The sequence below is a fragment of the Megalobrama amblycephala genome, linkage group LG6 (assembly GCF_018812025.1).
Source record: "Megalobrama amblycephala isolate DHTTF-2021 linkage group LG6, ASM1881202v1, whole genome shotgun sequence".
NCBI lineage: Eukaryota > Metazoa > Chordata > Actinopteri > Cypriniformes > Xenocyprididae > Megalobrama > Megalobrama amblycephala.
Genome location: NC_063049.1, coordinates 35,212,175 through 35,236,465, shown reverse-complemented (window position 1 = coordinate 35,236,465; position 24,291 = coordinate 35,212,175). Strand labels below are relative to the sequence as shown.

Genomic DNA, 24,291 nt, shown 5'->3' with positions numbered 1-24,291 from the left:
GCTTTTTTTTTTCTCTGTGCTTGAACATGCAAATATTAAACATTCAGTGATGTTTTAACCTATCTACAGTATAAACACAAGCACAATTCTGTACTTTACTACACTAGTTTGAATATACTCAACAGAACAGATTTTTTCTTTCCTCCCAGTAAAGAACTGTTCCTGAAAATAAGATTCTTAAAAAATGATGGAAGTTGTTGAATTAATTAATTAAAGCTACATTTTCTTTAACACACTATGCCATCCATAGTCACTACTCTTACCATTATCATCACTCTCTTTGAGTTTGTGTGTGAGTGTTTGTGCACCAATGCACGTGGGAGTGTTTTGTATGTTCATGAATATGTATGACTGTCTTAATTGAATTCATATATCACTGCACATAGAAAGGTCAGTTGACTTCACAGCTAGTTTTCTATAGGTAAGTGGGGTAGATGTGTGCGTGGGTTTTAGGTCTGTGGCTTCTAAAGACTTTGAGTCAATATTTTACTTGTAGTAATGTTAATCATACTCTAAATTAATTTACTTTTGTAAATGTTGAGTTGAACTAATATATCTTGAAAATGATTTACTAAACTTGTACTACATTTGCTACTTCTCCTAGTTTTTACCTTGACTTCATATCCTCATATTTCAGCCATCCAATTTATTTCCAGTCTTATTCAATGATCCATAGAAATCATTAATGGTTGGATCAATGCAAAGCTTGTTCCCCCTCAATAATATCTAAAGATTTACAATAAACCACTAAGCATGAGTTATATTGTAAGAGAATAGCAATAGACGGCCACTTCTGCGAGCAGCATCTGAGAGGGAGATTTATTTTCAATAACGGCCCAAATTTAATATAGACATTGTCTTAAGGAGATTTTTTTTATGTGCCCATCATGATGGAAAGATATTTAAAGAAAGAAAATAGGAAAAGATAAGTCTAAAATGCTGAGCAGAAACCCAAAGCAAGCCCGACAATTACGTATATTAACTAGAGCCTGCCAAGCACCCTTTAAGTCACTTGGCCAATTAAGCTTGTTTAGTGAATTTGTTTGCCTCTAATTGGATTTAGTTACACAAACAAGAAGCTGAAAGTTTGAATGAGCTTTATATGCACACAGTACCTTGTTTTTTTAAACACAGGCATCCTGGGAGATTACCATGGGATGAATTTTGTATTCCCCCTTGGAGGCATCAGTCAAGCTCCTCTTACCTTCTTGCTGCTCTAAACTTCTTGTTGCATTCTCTGTGGGACCCTTTGAAACTACAGTAGTGAGCAGAGATGGCTCCCGCCAGTTGCCTTTGGGGTGTTTACTTTAAAAGTACTGTTAAAATGTGTTTCATGCAGTGCGAAGTGATATTGTAAAACACTGATAAGGATGACTGCTTTTGTGTGAAGCACGCAAAGCAGATGCTGAAGTTGCATTTCAGCCAGATTGCTCCCTAAATCTATTTGAAAAGTAGCAATATAAACACTAGAGCAGCATATTGTCCTGAAGTTCTTGAGCTGTGGCGGAAAGGATGCAGGTTTGATTCCAGACGTAGTTACATCATGATGATTTACTGATTGGATGGCTATTCAATCATGAAAAGACCAAGTATAAATGCCCTCCAAGGTTTAAACCACCTTATGATGTGATTTGAAACACATACATTATGCAATTCTTAATGCGTCTGGTTGAGGCCACATGCATATATTATTTATTTATTCCATTTAGCAAAGTAATGACTAGAAATATTGTATTATGTCGAACTACGCTTAAAACTGATGGAAAATACTATTTACTACATTAAATTACTACTTCATTACTTCATTAAACTACTACTTCATTAAATCTACTTCATTAAATCCATTTCAAATATTACTTTGGTAACACTTTATTTTGATGGTCTCCTTAAGACATTCTGTTGACTATAAGTAACTTTGCAACTACATGTGAACTGGCAGTCATTAAAGTATTAGTAGACTGTCTGCTTAATACATTATACTGACTATAAGTAACTTTGCAAGTACGTCAACTTATTCTAAGTCTTAAAGGGCTAGTTCACCCGAAAATGAAAAAATCTGTCATTTATTACTCATCCTCATGTTGTTCCACACCCGTAAGACCTTCGTTCATCTTCGGAACACAAATGAAGATATTTTTGATAAAATCCTATGGCTCAGTGAGGCCTGCATTGCCAGCAAGATAATTAACACTTTCAATGCCCAGAAAGCTACTAAAGATGTATTTAAAACAGTTCATGTGACTACAGTGGTTCAACCTTAATGTTATGAAGCGACGAGAATACTTTTTGTGCACAAAAAAACAAATACCAACTTTATTCAACAATATCTAGTGATGGGCGATTTCAAAACACTGCTTCATGAAGCTTTGAAGCTTAAAGGTGCCCTAGAATTAAAAATTGAATCTTGGCATAGTTAAATAACAAGAGTTCAGTACATGGAAATGATACTCAATACAGTGAGTCTCAAACACCGTTGTTTCCTCCTTCTTATATAAATCTCATTTGTTTAAAAGACCTCTGAAGAACAGGCGAATAGAACAGACTGTTACGTAACAGTCCGGGATCATTAATATGTGCGCCCCCAATATTTGCATATGCCAGCCCATGTTCAAGGCATTACACAAGGGCAGCCAGTATTAACGTCTGGATCTGTGCACAGCTGAATCATCAGACTAGGTAAGCAAGCAAGAACAATAGCGAAAAATGGCAGATGGAGCAATAATAACTGACATGATCCATGATATCATGATATTTTTAGTGATATTTGTAAATTGCCTTTCTAAATGTTTCGTTAGCATGTTGCTAATGTACTGTTAAATGTGGTTAAAGTTACCATTGTTTCTTACTATATTCATGGAGACAAGACTGTCATTATTTTCATTTTTTAAACGCTTCCAGTCTGTATAATTCATAAACACAACTTCATTCTTTATAAATCTATTCCAACAGTGTGTAATGTTAGCTTTAGCCACGGAGCACTATCATCATCAACTCATTCAGAATCAAATGTAAACATCCAAATAAATACCATACTTACACGCTTAGACATGCTGCATGACGAACACTTTGTAAAGATCCATTTTGAGGGTTATATTAGCTGTGTGAACTTTATTTATGCTGGTTAAGGCAAGCGCGAGCTCCGGGGGATGGGAGCACGAGATTTAAAGGGGCCGCAGCCTGAATCGGCGCATATTTAATGATGCCCCAAAATAAGCAATTAAAAAAATGAATAAAAAAATCTATGGGGTATTTTGAGCTGAAACTTCACAGACACATTCAGGAGACACATTAGACTTATATTACATCTTTCAAAAAGACATTCTACGGCACCTTTAACAAACCTTTTGTTTCGAATCGGAGCGTGCATCAAACTACCAAAGTCAGTGGTGAACCATTGAAATTTCGAAACACTTATAAGGTAGCGAAGCCTCGTTTACTGAAGTCACGTGACATTGCCAGTTTGATACGTGCTCTGAACCACTGATTTGAATCAAAAGATTCGTTAAGCTTCGAAGCTTCATCATGAAGCAGTGTTTTGAAATTGCCTACTAGTCTACTAATACTCAACTAATACTCTAATGAGAGTTAGGTGAAACATAGGTGCAAGGGGATCATCAAAATAAAGTGTATCCCTTACAGTTCCACCAGTTGAGCAAATACCATTGAGATGAATGCTAATGGATACCTTTCTTCATGTATTACAGATCTCTTTGGGTCCACTATGTGAAGTGGAAATCGTCCGACTTGACAGCTCTGTTTTTACTGCACCCGCCTACTCACGTCGACATCCAAGGTGAGCCATTTGGCATCTAACTATTCAACACTTGCTTCACTGATCTTGTTGATCCTCAGCATTACTTGGTGTCATATAACGCAAATGCCAGCCGGTTGAAAGGTTAGAGAGGTGGAATGCATGATAAGGGAAGTGTGACTGCAGTGCTCATCGATGTGCAGATTGATCCGCCCCTCAGAGATGTCCATAGATACGTCATATTTATGTTGTTTATGTACCCAGCTCTGCTTTTACAGAGCACATACATTATTCATGTAATTCTGGATTACATTTTGAGACGGTAGTATTTCAAATTGATGTTGTAGGCATGTTTTGGCATGATAAAGGATTAAAGATGTTTATTTAATGAACCAGATAAAAAAATAAAATATTTGCTTTTCGTCTGTTGATGGGCATTTCATACATTAAATATTCCATTTCGAACCAGAGTCACTTGCACATCCAGGCACTCAACATTTTCACAACAAACCTTTAAAAGCTGTAAATTATTTAGTCAGTCTGTATACTTACAGGCTGTTTTCTAAATTGTGAAAATCAAGGCTTTGTTTAAAATGGACATATTCAGTCTTTTAGTTAGTTAGTTAGTATAAGGGTACCTTCTAAAGAAATGGTTTCAGATTTCAGGCAGAAAAAAAAGTATACAGTATTTCAATGTTTTCACAACTTCACCCAAAAAACAGTGAGAAATGGACTTTGAAAAGACTTTTCAAAGAGACTTTGAGATCACTCGCTCGCAAAATTGAAATATAATTTTTTCCCCTTCTATCTAATATGTTTTCCACCACCATGTCCCCTTAAGGGCTCCATGTGACATCTTGTCATTGTCAAATTATCTCAGACAATTTCAGGTGAAATCTAGAAATGACCACGTGAATATTTAATGACTACAATTCTTATTTCTAAGTAAAAATGAAATCACCAGTAGCCCATTTGTGAATCAAATTAATACTTATTTCAACCTTTCCATCAGATACTATTTTTATTTTTTACATCGTCGTCACCTTTATTTTTATAGCACTTTATACAATAGAAATTGTTTCAAAGCATCTTCACAGTAATAAATAGTAAAGTTAATGATGCAAACTTAAATATGAGATGAATTCAAATTCTGCTGTATAGCAGCTATAGCAAGATAATAGTTCAATTCAGTTCAGTTCTTCATTATTAAACAAGTTCAATTCAGCTATAAGCAGCTCTGCTGAGGACAACAGTGTTGTTATTCAGCTTGAGTCAGTTCAATGTTGATTCGATTCAGCTCAGTTACAGATTATGGAATATCATAGGCAGCAAAAGATAATGCTGGCTTCAAAAAAACTAACCATATGGAGGCATCTCAGTTGACATGATGCCATGCTATTAGATTTGGGCATTTGTTCCCATTTTCATATACTGCTTTGAAGGCAATATTTTGCAGATTTTGGACACAGCCTTGGAACTGGATCATCAGCAGGGTGGTTCTAGGGTCAGTGGATATTCTGGGCTTTAGGCCATTGACCCCTGTGGATGCAAATGGAGACATCTTTTGATTTAATGTTGGAATATTAGCCATATACTTTCAAATATCACTGAAGTTTGGAGACAAAACTAAAAAGGTCCTCCTAACTGTATCAGCCTTGAGCATGCCTGAAGTTTTCTTGCTAGAAAAAGAACACAAGAAGTTTGACCCTGCAGCCTTTCCATAGAATGAGTAGCTAGGTAATAGTTATTATAATATTATAATAATTTTCCAAGCAACATTTTAAACTTAAAGTTATTAGGCTGTTTAAAAGAGTCTGTCTAAAGTAGAAGTAAAAGAAAAAAATATTTGCTGGAATTACCAAAATTATGTCTTAATTAAAGAGTAGAGAGGAGCTTTAATTCAATTCAGTTCACATTTATTTGTATAGCGCTTTTCACGATACATATTTCAAAGCAGCTTTACAGAGAATGTCAACAATACAATTTAAAGAATGCAGTTAGCAAATAATGTTATAATTTAAGCAATTCATTTACAATCACTGTTAGCAGTTTAACTGAACGTAGAAGTAATGAGCTCCTGGAAAAATGAATTACATTAACAATAATTAGGATATAGAAATTGGGCAATGTGCATGTTGATCCAGATGATTGCGTCTTCTGAAATCCTCGCAGCAGTTGGCGCCGTCTCTTCATAGGTGTTGATCATCTGAGGTCTTCTTAAGAGGCTGGATCCAAACTGAAGCTGAAGTCCTCTCTAGTCACAGAAAAGCAAATGGAGAATAATTAGCGTAGCTGCTGTTCATAACATTAAGCAAAGATAGTCATGTGCAATTGATCTGATATGAGATGCATTATGTGAATGCTTGGCTAAAGAGATGCGTCTTTAATCTAGATTTAAACTGGGTGAGCGAGTCTGAGCCCCGAACATTATCAGGAAGGCTATTCCAGAGTTTTGGAGCCAAATGTGAAAACGCTCTCCCTCCTTTAGTGGACTTAGATATCCTAGGTACAACCAGAAGTCCAGAGTTTTGTGATCTTTAAGAGCGTGAAGGCTTGTAGGGCGATAGAAGATCAGTTAAGTACACAGGAGCTAAACCATTTAGAGCCTTATAGGTCATTAGCAATACTTTATAATTGATACGGAACTTAATAGGTAACCAGTGTAGAGATGATAAAATTGGTGATATATGATCATATTTTCTTGACCTGGTAAGAACTCTAGCAGCTGCATTTTGTACTAATTGTAGCTTATTTATTGAGGAAGCAGGACAACCAGCTAATAATGCATTACAGTAATCTAGTCTAGACGTTATGAAAGCATGAACTAACTTTTCTGCACCAGAAATAGATAACATATTCTGTATCTTAGCAATGTTTCTGAGGTGGAAGAAGGCTGTTTTTGTAACATATGAAATATGATTTTCAAAGGACAAGTTGCTGTCTAATATAACACCCAGGTCTTTAACTGTCGAGTCAAATGCGCGGAAAAGGTACGCTACAGGTGACTACGAGGGAGCTTCACTTGAACAACAGTGAACTGCAGTAAAAACTCGGTAAAACTCAGAAAAATTTACACGAATATCCAGTCAGCCTTTATACTGTGCTCGTGGCGCGCACTTAAGAATTGCATGCGCAAATGCACCGGCGCGCTGCATAATTTATTATAGTTTAAATAAAGCGAAAAGAAACTACGAGCAATGACCGTTGTTGTTCTGTTGTAAGTTTAGTCATGAAATTACCAAACATGCGATTAAAGCTGCCTCAAAACTGTGCATGCATGTATTTGTTGACATGGTTTAAAGCTATTGTTATCCAATTTGTTGGCCTTAAAACGTCTTAAAAATGCACATATGTACACCAGGGAAATCTAAATTTTCTCGGGGGAGCATGCCCCTGTACCCCCCTAACAAGCAACATTTTATCACCTCGGTAATTATGAAACCCTGCATACGGCCCTGCTTATATCTAATGAAATATGAGGCAAACGTGCATTTCTCCAAATGTGCACTTTTGGACTAAAACTTTGTACGTGTAGCTATGCACTGTGATCAAAAATATATGGGACCAAACGCGATTGAATGTAGAGGATTGTGTCTCGTTATTCTATTAATAACTACCGATTGATTTTGCATTTTCTATCAGAAATGAAGAATTATTAGTGTCATTTTCCAAAAAAAAAAAAACTTTTCAAAACATCCCCCCCTCTGGTTTTTTCACAAATCGCACCCTGGGTATAACCAAAAGTGTCATGCATCTTGTAAAAAATGACAAATGCAGTGTTAATTGATTATAAAAACCACATAATCTCATTGTTAACACTTAATAAAACTTTTAAAATAATTATATCTCTATTATGTTTTTTTTTTTTACACTTTTTAAAACCTTATTCTTCAATGACCCGAATACTAATGAAATCACAATGAGGAAAAGGTTTGTACCTAATAAAATCTAATAACTCACCTCATACATACAGTCAGTCAGATTTTGAGCCATTTAGAGGAAACAAATCCTGTTTTTCCATGTTTTCTTCAACCTCTTAAGAGGAAACATCACTGCTGACGATGAATGTCTAGCTTATGAAGGTAATGTGTCCTGAACACTTTCAATGTAAGAGGCAGATGAGAGCTGAGTAGAACAACCTCATTATCCTGTCGTTAACAGCCCAAGGACATGGCCAACTCCACTCCACTAATGCAACAAGACACAGCAGTGGGACCCAGCAAACAGGTGCACATGAAATATCTGATAAAAGCAACACATTAGTATCTGTAGCCTGCGGTGTGCTCTATTGCCAATGAGGAAAGCAAGACAGCTATGCTTCGGGGTGTCTGTGTGATTCATTCAGCGGTCAGAGCTGTTAACACATCCAAGTTTATAAATGCAGATTTGGTGGCTGCGATCATGTTTTATGAGGATAGTGTTGCTGAATACAATAAGCAGTTATTTTACAGTATTGTGACGACCCGGAGTGTCCTCCCTACCTGTTGGTGGCAGACTGCGGGAGTTCTGTGTCGCTTCTGATTGATTAATTAATTAATTAATAGTGATCAGGGGTGTAGAATATATAAGGACTCAGGGTTGTTTATTGAGGTTAGCTCTCTTGGTGGGGTGGTTCTCCCAGGAGTTGCTCTTGACATCTCTCTCTTTCTTTAGTTATACATTTCTTATATCTTGTAGCTTTAAGACTTAGTTATTGTTATTTTGTTATTTCCTTTGATACTTTATTTTTTTCCCCTAGACTTATGTTTGTTATTTGTGATTATTGTTATGTTTGTTAAATCAATAAATTAATTTATATTGATTGCACGGTGGTGTCATCCCTTTTTTATGTTGTGGCTTGAAACGAGCTGGCCGTAACATAAAATTGGGGGCTCGTCACGGATCGCTACATGTATAAGTAAGTGTATGATGTTTTCAGTGTTCACCTGTGCAAATGAGCAGACTTCAGTTATTTAGTGTGTTCTCAGCTGGGTTGTAAGTAATCCTTCCATCGAGACACTATTTGTTATTTTTGTTTGTTATTTTGCCTTTCTTATTTTTAAAGGTTATTCTGGGCGGAGGTTTTAAATCTCTGTCGGGGGTACGCTTCGGGCTTTTGGTTTAAATGTACCAATTGTCCCAGAGTTTAGCGTTTAAATGCCGCCTCGAGCCCGGTACACCTTTGAAGACTAGGTAGGTTTAGTTAGTTTCATTTAGCGTGTAGTTAGGAACTGAAGTCTCTCATTTTCATTTAAGGTGACATTGTTTGCTGTTTTCTGCGTCCGTGTTGTTTGAAGTGTCTGCCAGTATGAAGATGTTGTGGGGAACGACTTGTGGTAAGTTTGTATTGCATCTATCTTGTAACTGGGCGGGGTTTGCAATTTGAGCGTGTTATGCTGCGACGATCCCTGGCGAAGAGGCTTATGGGATTTGTAGTTTCAATGTTGTAGTTTATAGTGGCATTCTCGCATGTGTTTTGTTTGTTAGCCTAACTTCTAGCGTACTAAAAATGCCTTCGGTAGTCGAAGATTTCTTCGCGTTTCCTTCAGAAATATTACTGGAGAGATGCACCAAGGAAGAATTGTTGCAGATTGCAGAGCGTTTTGGCGTGGAGGTGACAAGCAACGACAAGAAGCTTAGAGAAACGCTGATGAACACTGTGAGATGCGCGCTTTTCGAACGGGGCGTTTTAGAGGTAAGAGCTAAAGTTATTAACCCTGAAGAGTCTTTAACGTCTCCTCTTTTTGATACTGACAGAAATGTTTAGTGAGATGTCTTTGCAAGAAAAGCAGTTATGTGTTGATGTGGAGAAGCTTCGTGCAGAGCGTGACGTTTGTGCTTTGAAAGAGAAAGAGTTGGAGAGAGATGTTGAGGTGAAGAGATTACAACAACAGTTAGAGATGCGAAAATTGGAGTTGCAGTTTGAAAAAGAAAGGGAAGAAAGACAGTTTCAGTTGAGAAAGCTCGAATTAGAAATGACTGTAAAAACTGTTGAAACTCCACTTTCTGTGTCCTCTAATGAATCCGTCTCTGCTGCACCTGTTTTTGATGTTTTTAAACACATGAGAATGGTACCGCCGTTTTCTGAGAGGGAGGTAGAGAAATATTTCTCATTTTGAACGTGTCGCAGAGTCGCTGAAATGGCCCAGAGAATTTTGGACATTATTGCTGCAATGCGTGTTAACAGGGAGAGCACAAGAAGTGTATTCAGCGCTGACTGTTGAGCAAAGCGGTGACTACGAAATTGTTAAATCTGCATTGTTGCAAGCATATGAATTAGCACCTGAGGCATATCGTCAGAGATTTAGAAGTTTCTTTAAACCTGAGAAGTGCACTTATCTTGAATTTGCCAGAGAAAAAGAGAACATGTTTGATCGTTGGTGTACCTCGATGAAAGTAACCTCTAAAGAACAGCTTAGAGAACTGATTCTTTTGGAAGAGTTTAAACATTGCGTGCCGAATGCTGTCGCTATGTATTTAAATGAGCATAAGGTGAGTAAATTGTCCGATGCTGCTCTCATGGCCGACGAATTTGTTCTTACTCACCGAAGTACGACTAGCCATTTAAATGACTTGCATAAACCTAAGATGAGTGTCTTTGGTAAGAGCAAAGCGACTGTAGTACGTCAGAATGTTGTTTCTAGTTCTTCCACTGATCATGCTGTTGCTAATACACGCATAAAAGGTGAGATTGGGGCGGGGCATAAAATTTCTGATTGTGCTGTTCTTAAGAAAAAGGAGAGATCTGCTAAAACTGTCGGCTTAATTTCTACATCATGCGAGAACCACAGTCTTGCCCAATCTGTGAAAATACAGCCTAAGCAGAGGGATATCTCCGAGTTGGAGATTGAGGATGTTAAGTGTCATAATGATTATGCACCATTTCTTACAGAGGGGACTGTGTCTTTGCCTGGCTTTGAGAAGACTGTTCCTGTTTGTATCCTTCGAGATACTGGGGCCGCGCAGTATCTTCAGCTTCTGCCTTTGTCTGATAGTACTGCTACTGAAACTCATGTACTAGTTAGAGGGTTTGAGATGGGGTTTATGGAAGTTCCTTTACACCGCATACATCTCTCCTCAAAACTGGTGTCAGGTAATGTTGTTGTTGTTGTTGTTGTTGAGTTTGTGCTGTGCTTCCTGTTCCTGGTGTCACCTTTATACTAGGTAATGATCTAGCAGGAGGAAATGTGTGGGAAAAGTCTGACGGTGGAGTTCCACCTATAGTGGTTCCTGATGTAGACAAAATGGACGTCTCCCCTGACCGTCCTAATTTATTTCCTGCATGTGCCATAACTCGAGCCAAGGCTAAGAAAATGATATCTGATGAAAATGAAAGTATTCTTAGTGATACTTTTATTTCCTCTGTGAATTCTTCCCAATCAGACCGTAATACTGTGTACACTGATAATGAAGATGTGATTCCTGTGTCTGAGTTACCATCTGTTGTTGACAATGTGGAAAAATCTCGTTCTAAGCCTGAAAGTATATTTTACTTTGATAATGCTAATGCTTGTTCTTTATCTCCACTGTATAGTGTAACTCGAGATGAATTAATCAAAGAACAGCAGTCGGATTGCACCCTCCAAGATCTTTTTTTCTTCAGTGAAGGAAGGAAGTGGTGATCAGAATTCATTTCCAGTCTACTTTCTTCGAGATGGATTGCTCTGTAGACAACAACCTATGAGTTCTGATATTTTAATCAACCCTAGAATTCAAATTGTGGTTCCTGTTACTTTTCGTCAAGCTGTCCTGCAGTTATCTCATGAAGGTGTAGCTGGTCATATGGGTGTACGAAAGACCTATGACAGAATTTTGAGAAAATTCTATTGGCCAAGAATCAAGCGAGATGTAATCAGTTATATACGGTCTTGTCATACATGTCAAATGACTGGGAAGCCAAACCAGAAAATTCCGCTGGCTCCGTTACAGCCTATTGCTGCTGTTACAACTCCCTTCGAACATTTGATCATCGATTGTGTTGGTCCTTTACCGCGATCTAAAGCTGGACATGCTTATTTATTGACGGTAATGTGTCAGTCCACACGCTATCCTGCAGCCTATCCCCTGAGATCAATTACTACCAAATCAGTTCTAAAAGCTCTAACAAGTTTCATGTCTATCTTTGGCATTCCGAAAAATATTCAGTCTGATCAGGGCTCGAACTTCATGTCTCGACATTTCTCTAAAGTCATGAGACAACTTAAAGTAACACATAACATCTCAAGTGCCTATCATCCTCAGAGTCAGGGGGCGCTAGAGAGATTCCATCAGACCCTGAAGTCACTTTTGAGATCTTATTGTGTTGAACTCGACTGTGACTGGGAAGAGGGACTTCCTTGGATGTTATTAGCAATCCGTGAAGTCGTACAAGAGAGCATAGGTTTCAGTCCTAATGAATTGGTGTTCGGACACACTGTCAGGGGCCCTATTGCTGTTCTTGCTGACGAATGGAAGACCTCTGACCCGCCAGAGAATGTTTTAGACTATGTAAGTAGCTTTCGTTATCGACTTTATGAAGCTAGAGCTATTGCCCAAAGAAAACTAGGTAAGTCTCAGGGGAAGATGCAGAGATTGTTTGACCGGAAGGTTAAGCCTAGAGAATTTCAGGTAGGTGACCAAGTGTTGGCTTTATTACCCATTTTGACTAGTCCTTTCCAGGCTAGGTTTACTGGACCCTACACAATCGTGAAATGTTTTCCCAATAATAACTATCTATTAAACACGCCTGATCGCCGAAAGAAAGTGCAGGTTTGTCATGTTAACTTATTGAAATCTTATGTGACTCCTGTGACTTCGCTATCTGTTGATGTTGTGTCCACTACTGCAGTTGCTGGTCAGAGCACTTCAGAAATCTCTGAAGAGATGGTGGGACAGTCAGGTCCAGTAGCTATGGAAGAGATAATTGGTCCTTCTCGAGGAGTAGTGGAGGGATGACTTAAAAATTCTGAAATTTTTTGTAATTTGACTTGCCATTTGTCTCATTTGTCCAAATCGGAGCAGACTGACATAATGAAATTGGTAAGTTCTTTTCCATCTCTTTTTTTCAGATGTCCCTACTCGAACTCATATCATCGAGCATGATATTGATGTCGGTACAGCTCAACCGGTAAAGCAACATGCTTATCGAGTAAATCCTATAAAACGACAATTGCTCCAGAGGGAGGTTGATTATTTACTCGCTCATAATCTGGCAGAACCCAGTTTTAGTTCTTGGAGTTCACCATGTATTTTAGTGAATAAACCTGATAATACATATCGTTTTTGCACTGACTACAGGAAGCTCAATTCTCTGACAAAACCTGATTGCTATCCCTTACCTAGAATTGATGATTGCGTTGATCGTGTTGGCTCCGCAGAATTCGTCAGTAAGTTCGACCTTCTAAAAGGTTATTGGCAAGTGCTGTTAACATCCCGTGCTAAGGAATTGTCTGCTTTTGTTACACCTGACAGTTTTCCTGCAATACACCGTTATGCCTTTTGGGGTCCGAAATGCTCCCGCCACGTTTCAGCGGTTGGTAAATAGAGTACTATCTGGGTTGTCAGGGTGCGAGGCATACTTGGATGATGTTGTTTTGTTTAGTTCTTCTTGGTCCGAACACCTTGACCAAATTAGAGAGCTTTTTGTACGTCTGGCCGAAGCCAATTTAACCATTAATCTTGCTAAATGCGAGTTCGCTACCCGTCGTGAACTCCGTCGATTCCTGGGAATGGTAGGCTACTACCGAGGGTTTTGTCAGAATTTTGCTAGTGTTGTTACCCCTTTGACTGACTTATTGAGTCCAAAGAAACCATTTAAGTGGTCAAAACAGTGCCAGTGTGCTTTTGATAATGCTAAAGCCCTTTTAGCCAATGCACCTGTACTTGCTACACCTGATTTTAAGAGGTCTTTTCTCCTTGCAGTAGATGCCAGTGCTTATGGTGCTAGTGCTGTTCTTTTACAGGAAAATGCTGATGGAATTGAACATCCGGTTAGCTATTTCTCAAAAAAATTTAACCGCCATCAGCAGGCTTATTCTACAATCGAAAAAGAGGCCTTGGCCCTGGTGTTGGCTGTACAACATTTTGAGGTCTACTTGAGCTCCATTTGTGGCCCCATCATAGTGTATACCGACCACAACCCTTTAACTTTCTTGGATGAATGTGGGGTAAAAATCAAAGAATTATGAGGTGGAGTCTTACCTTACAGCCTTTCCATCTACAGATTAAGCACATACGCAGCAAGGATAATCTAATTGCCGATGCTCTCTCACGTGTTTAAAGTGTTTTTGCGTGGTGTTGGCTGTGCCCTTCTCTTTTCTTCCTTTCCTCTGTCTCTCTTTGATGTCCTAGGGCCCAGGAGATCCAAGAGTGAAATGGAACAGGATTGCAAGAGATGAGTATCAGTGGCCTTCATTTTTTTTTTTTTTTTTTTTTTTTTTGTGATTATGTATGTATTTTTTTTGTTTAAATTTTTGTCGGTTCTTTAAGGAACCTCTTTTTGGAGTGGGAGGTGTGACGACCCGGAGAGTCCTCCCTACCTGTTGGTGGCAGACTGCGGGAGTTCTGTGTCGCTTCTGATTGATTGATTAATTAATTAATAGTGATCAGGGGTGTAGAATATATAAGGACTCAGGGTTGTTTATTGAGGTTAGCTCTCTTGGTGGGGTGGTTCTCCCAGGAGTTGCTCTTGACATCTCTCTCTTTCTTTAGTTATACATTTCTTATATCTTGTAGCTTTAAGACTTAGTTATTGTTATTTTGTTATTTCCTTTGATACTTTTTTTTTTTTCCCTAGACTTATGTTTGTTATTTGTGATTATTATGTTTGTTAAATCAATAAATTAATTTATATTGATTGCACGGTGGTGTCATCCCTTTTTTATGTTGTGGCTTGAAACGAGCTGGCCGTAACAGTATAAACATAACTCATAGGTCATATGGACCTTAGTCACACTGTGAAAAATGATTCTTAGATTTAAAAAAAATATATATATACTGAAAACTTACCAAAGATTTACTTGATTATTTTAAGGTTTTTTTTTAGCTTTAATGGTGGGGTAAGTAGTTTTTCAAAACTGCTGTTGGACATTGTTGATATTTGAAATCAACCCAAACAAACCCACCTCTCTCTTCATTGCTCCCCCTCCAAAACTCCCCTTCCAATCCTAAACACCCTGCTCCAAGTCAGTCTCAAACCCCGGCCTGTCCGCTGCTGGCATACGAGGCGAGTGCACTAACAATGACGCTAAATACCGCATTCTCTAGCGGTCGTCAGTGTGCAGTGGTTTACCTGCACAACTCTCACTACCTGGCCTCTGTTACACACGCAATGCGAGAGTGGATGTCTGTATATCACAGCTGATGTGCAACAAAATGCTTCACGTAAAATAAAGCGCAGATGAGAAACGAACGACAAGGAAACACAAAAAATGAACGTACAGGACACAAGAGTAAATACAAACAAGAGTTCGTTGTTAGTCGTCAACAGCACAGCAGCTCCAGACAATCAAACCCAGTGTTACTTACATGTGGAGCGGAATCAAAGCAGCCTTCGCGTCTGTTTTTTTAGGCCTTCCCACTTAGCTCTCTGCAGCACTGGAAAGCTTTTCTAACATTAAAGCAAATCCTAAAGCGCTTGCCCAGTCATAAACCTTCATTCCAGTGATATTCTTTTGAGCTCTTTTGTAGTGTCTCATCTCACTTTCTGCAGTTTTTTTTTTCCTTCTTTTTTTTTTTTCCAAATCTCCCTCTTGCTCATTCTCTCTCCTTGACCGTTAACCCTCTGGAGTCTGAGGCTGATTTGGGGCTTGGGGAAGTTTTGGCATGCCCTGACATTTGTGCTTTTTTCAGTTGTTCATAAACATATAAATGACAAAAGTGTCATTACACTGTATTCAGCACAAACTAGGCTACAATAATATGTGAGGAACATGTACATGTTTGTATTTTTGAAGGAATAATGTTTATGCGTGGTTATTGAAAAAACAAAAAACTTAAATCACTGAAATAAGGCCACAAAAAGTATATTAAATCTGTGTTCACAAGACTTTTGGGTATTGGAGGTTGTAGACTAGAGTTTTTGCTTCAGAATTATGTAAAAAATTATGCTGCCTACTTCTTCATATAAAACAATATATTGATTTAGTTTTTGTAAGACACTTTTTGTCAAGAAACACAGTATGCATGGAGGCGTGAATGATCATGAATAATGGGCCATTTACACCTGAGAAGACAAAAGAATCGCATAATAATGACCTGAAATGACTTGCATATTAATGAGGCCTTTCAGTCAGGTAGGCTGTGAAAAAAAAACCTCTGTAATAATGTCTCAGCTCATCATAAACAGCAATACTGTGAAATATTATTACAATTTAAAATAACGGTATTCTATTATATTCTTTAAAATATAATGTATTTCTGTGATGCAAAGTGTCTGAACAATTATGTTACCTCTATGGCATTTCATATAGGCTTTTAGCTTAAAAGCATGCACATTTGGAGAAATATTAATTTGGAGAGGATTCTTATATATTTATGTCAATTTTCTATACTGAGAAGTAATATTTATTGTCATCAATATGAGTGCTGGATACTGTGTTTTCAATTCATACTTGCAGCCGGAGGGCGCTCTCTGTGCACATTTAGTCCACAAATTATTCTAAAGAAGAAGAGGACATTTCAGGAATGGTGTTTTTAATTCATACTTGCAGCCGGAGGGTACTCTCTCTACACCTTTAGGCCACAAATTCATATAAAGAACAAAAGGAACTAGGAACTAACGGCATGTCTTCTACAGATCGCTAACCATGGCTTTAACATCCAAATAAACACTTTTCAAGACAATAAATACACGATTGAGATGATGAATGCATGTATTGCCTCTGAATTTGCGTCTGAATAGCGCTGGCTCCGTGGGCGTGGCCGCATTAGCGGGTAATGAGCTGAATCACAGACTTCTGACATGGCTCTCTTTTCATACAGATTACATAAGCACAGAATGTTTGTTTTCGATTTGACTTGCACGATTTAAAACCTGACAATTCAACGTTTCTTTAAACATAAGTGTCATTTTTTTGTCATTAGTATTCATAAGTTACAGTTCATTTTCTGAGAACTATCAGATTGGACTTCGTTCAGAGGGAGAGGAGAGACCACGCATCATGTTAGTTTTCTTAAAAAACTGCTTACCCTACCTTTAAATCCCAAAGTTATGAGGTTCCAGTTACCTTCTTCCCAGCATGCAATAAGGTATGAATAATTAATGTTGTTTCATTGTTTTATTGATAGATGACAGAGGTAGACTAACTCTACTGTACAGGCGTGAATTTGCATGTCCTTCACCCTGAGGCTCATTAATTTCACCTTTGGAGTGAAAGGGCCTTTACACCAATTTAGGTTCACACCTTTTTTCCCCTTGTTTTTAAAAACAAGCAAACCAGCCCAGGTGAGAAAAAATAACGCAAAAGTAACACAACACATTACTTTCTATAAAGATGATTAAGGATGCAATTAGTTACTTTTTAGGGAGTAACTCAATATTGTAACGCACTGCTTTTAAAGTAACTTTCCCCAACACTGGTTGCCGAATGTTCAGGTTAATCAGTAAAGAAGGCAGTAAACCGGATTGCACTACCATGAACAAACTATTTAGCAGCATTTTCCTTAGTGTTTGATTAAATACTTCATTTAAAATTCTATGGCCTTCATCATTTTGCTACCACAAGCAAATGTCATGTTACATACAGTGATAATTGACAGAATAGAATAGAATAGAATAGAATAGAATAGAATAGAATAGAACGGCTCCTTTTAATTGTGGGGTGAGCTGAAAGGCAATATTAGTTTTTATTTTAAAATCCATTTTTAATTGTTTTCTTTAATTATGTATGTATGTATGTATGTATGTATATATGTATTTTTTATGTTTGTATCTATAACACTAACAAACACCCTTCCTAATGCAGGTCAGTCATTCTTTATAAATCTAAAGAGAAATCTGTCTAGGCAATCTGTTAAACATTTAAGGCTCATGATGCTACTTTCTGTCTCCCTTTACATTGTTTGTGCATCTTAAAAGCTCAGCCTTGTGAGTTCAGTGTGTGTTCAACAGATACAAAATCTTCCTTAGCAGAGCTCTGGCATTCAGTTCATAGTTTTACTCAGAGAGAAAAAAACATCCAACAAATAATATTGCCTCACAGTTGAGAAAACCACCTTTTACTCTCTAAAATAGAAGTGTGTAATGTTTTGTGACGTTAAAATACTTTTTCATGTCCGAGCTTAATATGCAGTGACAACTATGAAAGTGTAAAAACAGTTGCTCTGTGTTGTGCTTTCAAAACATTGTGCCATTTGTTGACTAGCCAAATTCGGTTCAGACATTAGTATGAGTTTGAGATGGAACTATCTACTTGACCGACCAAAGGAAGGAAGACTAGGGTATTGTTCTACAAAATCATCTTAATTATGCACTTCAGCTATTAACATCAATGAGAATATGGGAATATGTATTTACTAAATGCTCTGCTCAGCTTACTCTTGGTTAAAGCACATTTTTCCTCCAGCAAAATACAGAGAAGTAAAAAGATGCAATAGCATTCTTAATTATTCATTAGTTATTTAAACCGATGTGGTTATTGTTCTGTGGGTGCATGCTTTCTTTATAATTTTCCAAGGTCACACCCCCAAATTCCATGTTTTGAAAAGTTGTCTAAATTATTAGTGTATGCTTAAGTGATCCGGCCATCATGTCATCGGCAGGCAAATGTCTGGGCTCCCAACAGAGCCGCACACACTGCCTAGTGAAGAGCCGCTGCTCGTTAATCATTTAGAGGGAGCAATTTGCGGAGCACCTGTGTCCCAAGCAGGTAGCTATTAGGAGGATTCATTAAGTGGAGGACTGCAGATGTAATGGCCAACGGCAAAGCTCATTTAGAAAATATTGGTTTCTTTGAATACTGCCCGATAACCGGGAACATGTGCAATTTTCTCTAGAGAAAACGCAGTGTGTATTTATGCTGTTAGTTATTTTGTCAGGAGGCATTGGTTAAAGCCTGTGCAACTCTGTCATCCCAAAGTGGGCTTTTATGTCCACAGTACTGAATGACTTTAGCTGGGTTTCACTTTAGTGCTATATATTTGGCAGTGTGTGTGTGTGTATATATATATATATATATATATATATATATATATATATATATATATATATATATATATATATATATATATATATACAATGTATATAATTATATATATATTATATAATTATAATTATATATAATGTATATAATATAATCCAATATATATATACACACACACATCTATTTTATCCCAGCACACAACATTGTTTTGGATGTTCAGTTAATTCTTTCACAAAATATGTCAAAAAAGATATACGATCAGGTTGAACTTATCCTTAAGAGAAGTGAACTACAAGTGTGAACAAACCCTAAGTAGGCAACTCTCAAAATTATGTAACAGAGCTGTAATTGTGTAAATGATTGTTGAAAGCAAGACATCCATATTGCAAGCAAGTTAATAGATACCAATTTAGCAAGTCATCAGCACACCTTTCTACATATAATAGCAAAAGATGTTTTTTACTGTGATAATTTGGAAATTATTTACGTAACTGGTAATGTGTATTTTAATCCACTACATTAAAGGGATAATTTGATGTTTATCTGCTTACCCCCAGGGCATCCAAGATGTAGGTGACTTTGTTTCTTCAGTAGAACACAAAAGATGATTTTTAACTCCAACCGTTGCCGTTTGTCAGTCGTATAATGCATGGCAATGGTAACAAAATCTATGAGAGTAAAAAAAAACATGCACAGACAAATCTGAATTAAACCCTGCGGCTCGTGACGACACATTGATGTCCGAAGACATGAAACGACTGGTTTGTGCGAGAATCCGAACAGTATTTATATAATTTTTGTTTACCTCTAATACACCACTATGTCCAACTGCCTTGAGCACGCGCACGGCAACCAGTGCGTGAGGTGTGTACGCACTCTGGCGTAGTTTAAACATGGTGCCTGTAGTACAACAATTGTTATACAAATGGAAGTAAACCACTAAAAAACATGGTTTTATTACATTATTACATTTATTACATTAACTTCATTTTATTTAGTTACTTTTCGTAAGGGCCGCTTCACAAATAAAACCATACAAAGATCTTGTTCACATACCTCAGTTGGATGTGGAAAAACCATAGGCACAGCTGATGGTTTAAGTCGTACGTGATCCTCTCCTGGGTATGTAAAATCATAAGGGGAAAAATGATTGCTGCAGACGCTCAACAACTTTAGGACATTAATGGGTGTGTTGATATCCAGCCGAAGAGCAATCAACCATAACTTCAGGCGAGCAGGCTCAGAAGTTGGGAATACGTGGAAAGTCACCACTCCCGAATGAGTATGTGCGAGAAAACGTAATCTTTTAGTTCAGTGTTTCCCAACCCTGTTCCTGGAGGCACACCAACACTACACATTTTCCAACTCTTCCTAATCAGACACACCTGATTCAGCTCATCAGCTCATTAGTAGAGACTCCAAGACCAGAAATATATGGGCCAGATAAGGGAGACATCCAAAATGTGCACTGTTGGTGTGCCTCCAGGAACAGGGTTGGGAAACACTGTCGGTTTGAACAATCCGTATAAGCGCAAATAAGTACCATTTTGATTAGCCATCGTACCTACAATGTTTGTGCACTGTGTAAACAATGAGTGACGTATACGCGCGAGAGATCACTTCCGGCGCTTGCGTAAACTAGCACGTACACTCCTCACGCACCGGATGCTGTGTGCGCGCTCAAGGCAGTTGGACATAGTGGTGTATTAGAGGTAAAAAAATACATAAATACTGTTCGGTTTCTCACACAAACCGATCGTTTCGTGGCTTAGGACATCAATGTGTCATCACGAGCCGCAGGGTTTAATTTGGATTTGCCTGTGCATGTTTTTTTTACTCTCATAGATTTTGTTACCATTGACACTCATTATACGGCTGACAGACCGCAACGGTTGGAGTTAAAAATCATCATTTGTGTTCTACTGAAGAAACAAACATCTTGGATGCCCTGGGGGTAAGCAAATAAACATAAACTTTTCATTTTTGGGTGAACTATCCCTTTAAATATTTTACAAATTAAAATATATACCTTATCCGTTTGATGTACATTTGGGCTGTCACACAGTATATTTTGTCATACCGCCAAGCTGCTCCTTATTATTATGGTAGGATGACATGTTTGTGATTATTGCAGTTGTGATTGCCACAATGATGACAGCATCACGCAAGCCACAAAAATTGGCCCGAGGCCGCGTGGTGAGTAGCTCTGCTTCACGGAGTGTGTGGATGTGTGTGTGTGTGTGTGTCCAGAGAGAGTGCATGACAGCAGACACAGATCCTGGGCTCAATCCAGAGCTCTTCTACACCGCCAGTCATTTGTCAAAAGGATCTCTCTGCGATCTCAGGCCACAGCACAGACTCTCAGCTAGAATGAATGATGGGAAACACAGCAGGACTGGACCACCGCTGAGATGTACCTCAGCACATCTCGTATGAGCCTAATGACCCTCCCGTGACATCAGAGTCAATTCAGGTTTATTGTCCTTGATCTTGTGGCACTTAAAGTAATAGTTCACCCAATGATAATCATTTACTCACCCTCACGTTATTCCAAACCTGTATGACTTATGTTATTCTGTAGAACAAAGAAGATATTTTTCTTACTAGTTTTTTCGTTGTAAGTGATTTATGGTACTGTATGTTTACACAACAACAATGTACTAAAAATGGGAAAGTTTTCCTTTGCCTTTTCCACGTACAGACAACGACATTGTCAAAACGATCCCCGTTCACATGGGTCCATAAAAACGACTAAAAATGCTTACTATGCCAGGCCAGTAGTTGGCGATGTCACTTTGTAAAGAAATATTACACTCTAATCCACCTTATTTTTCAGATAAGAGTGGCAATTCAATGTGTCTGGCTTCCAGTGTCATTCACTTCCAGTTATTTTTAGCTGTACAAACAGCTTGTTTTGCTGCTTGATATTGGAAACTGGTATTTCTTACCATATTATTGTATTATAGTTCACCCAAAAATGAAAACTATGTCATTTATTACTCACCCTCATGTCATTTTACATCTGTACTATCTTCGTTCATTTTCGGAACACAAATTAAGATATTTTTGATAAAATTCGATGGCTCAGTGAGGCATGCATCGCCAGCAATAACACTCCCTTTTTCAATGCCCAGAAAACTACTAAAAACATATTTAAAACAGTTAATTTAACTACAGTGGTTCAACTATAATATTATAAAGCGACGAGAATACTTTTTGGGCGATTTCAAAACACTGCTTCATGAAGCTTCGAAGCTTAGCAAATCATTTGTTTCGATTCAGTGGTTCGGAGCATGTATCAAACTGCCAAAGTCACGTGAACTATTGAAGTTTCAAAACACTTATGACGTAATGAAGCCGCGTTTACTGAAATCATGGGATTTTGGCGCTCTGAACAACTGATTCGAAACAAATGATTCGCAAAGCTTCGAAGCTTCATGAAGCAGTGTTTTGAAATCGCCCTTCACTAGATATTGTTGAATAAAGCCGCTATTTTGCTATTTTCGGCGCACAAAAAGTATTCTAGTCGCTTTATAATATTAAGGTTGAACCTTTGTAGTCAAATGAATGTTTTAAATGTGTTTTTAGTAGCTTTCTGGGCATTGAAAAAGGGAGTGTTATTGCTGTCGATGCAGGCCTCACTGAGCCATCAGATTTTATCAAAAATATCTTAATTTGTGTTCCGAAGATGAATGAAGGTCTTACGGGTGTGGATCGACATGAGGGTAATTAATGACATGATTTTCATTTTTGGGTGAACTAACCCTTTAATTATAAACACGCTGGGTTGTAACGCAAACAGTTTTACAGTTCACTGCACTTTGATATACTTCTCATTATTTCCCCGTAGCAGTTAATAAATTGGAAAACTCGCACTTTAACAGAAAACGCCCTACTTTGGCATTGAAAAAATAAGGTGGATAGACTGAACGCATAAAAAACATGCACATGACGTCACCATTTTCACAAATTCCCTTTTTTTTTTAGTTTACATGGAGCAGTGTTAATTTTGGCAGTTATTTTTGATTTATTTATTTTCAGACAAAAATGCTCTTTAGTCTTAGTCACATTTTAGTCATTTTTGTCTTTCATATTTTAGTCCAGATTGCAAAGATTAAGTAAAACGTGTTCTTTTAACAGAAAAGCTCAGATTGGGGGGTTTAAATTCTGGAAATCTGGCAACCGTAAGCATGAACGCTCGTAAAAACGGTCTGTAATGTTTTTTTCTCCTTTATTCCACAAAAACAAAAAGTGATTTCAAAAGAGTGATTTTGGTAAAGTTTTTAGTCTTTTAGCCACATTTCAGTCTCGTCTTTTTTCATCAACAATATTGCACGTGTTGTTTTAGTCACATCATCGTTAAATGAAATTGGTGTCGTCTCTCATCGTCTCGTCTTTGTCATGGAATAAAGGTCGTCAACGAACATTTTTCGTCATAGTTTTCGTTAATGAAATTAACATTGACATGGAGAGGATAATGGTATCATTTTTTTTTTTAAAAAACTTTTCAAAAGCTTGCATTTTCAGGCCCTCAATACATTGTTGTCGTGTAAATAAATGGTCAAAATGCGTAATTTTTTTTTTTTTTTTTAGCTGAAAATATTGTGTAAACGACCCCTTAAAGTCTGTCAGTAATTGTCTGTAAAAGGCAGTGAATTTGTACACAAGTGCTAATATAGTGACTTGAGCGGCAGTGCTTTAAATGAGAAGAATTAAGTGACTAAAATGTTCTTTGTTACCATCCTGTGCAAACTACCAGCACGTTATTATCAAGAAAAGTTTGTCAAGACAAACTTTATGCAATATTGCAGTATTTATTATAAATGATTTATCTGTGCACATCAGGTTTTTTTTTTTTTTTTTTTTTTTTAAATCTTGTGCCCTCATAATCTTTAATCAAAATCTCTGTAGTTTTAAAAACCTTGACTGTAAGAAAGTGTCCTTTTATCTTGTTATTGTTATACACAGTAGAGCTTTAAAGGCAGAGATCCAGACAGATAGACCAATGGAGAGTTGTTAAAAACCTTGTATTGTAACTTTGTTTGAAGTTTTTGATTGTCTGCTACACATTAAAATAAAGTTCAACTTGTTCAAAAAGATAAAGGATAATAAGTCAGAAATAACAGAAGGACTAAGCATTCTGTATTCCTACCAATCAAAAATGATTTGTGAGTGATTGTCAACAGGATCAGCAGTGTTCACAGTGTTGGATTCTTTTGTCTTCATACATAAAAAGCTTTATGATTTCACCTGAAGTCAGTCCTGCTTCCAGAGGAAACTCTGGGGAAGATTGCAAACAGAATGATGGTAATAAAATTGGAGACAATGGAGAAGAAAATTAGACTGCATTTCAGTGATGCCTTTTGTTATTTTTGAAAGGATAAATAAGGATAATGAGTGGTGTAAAAATACCATGTGCATTTTTAGTTTCCTCTTTGTTCA

General features: G+C 37.5%; 1 protein-coding gene across 5 annotated transcripts in view; it reads left to right on the top strand.

Moving 5' to 3' along the window:
- Window positions 1–24,291, top strand: part of LOC125270583 (telomerase protein component 1-like) — a 118,778-nt gene that overhangs the window by 22,935 nt on the left and 71,552 nt on the right. For all 5 annotated transcript variants that reach the window (XM_048194327.1, XM_048194330.1, XM_048194325.1 and 2 more), the window contains one exon: window positions 3,705–3,793. The gene's annotated coding sequence lies outside the window, so the exon portion shown is untranslated. The remainder of the gene's footprint in view (window positions 1–3,704; window positions 3,794–24,291) is intronic.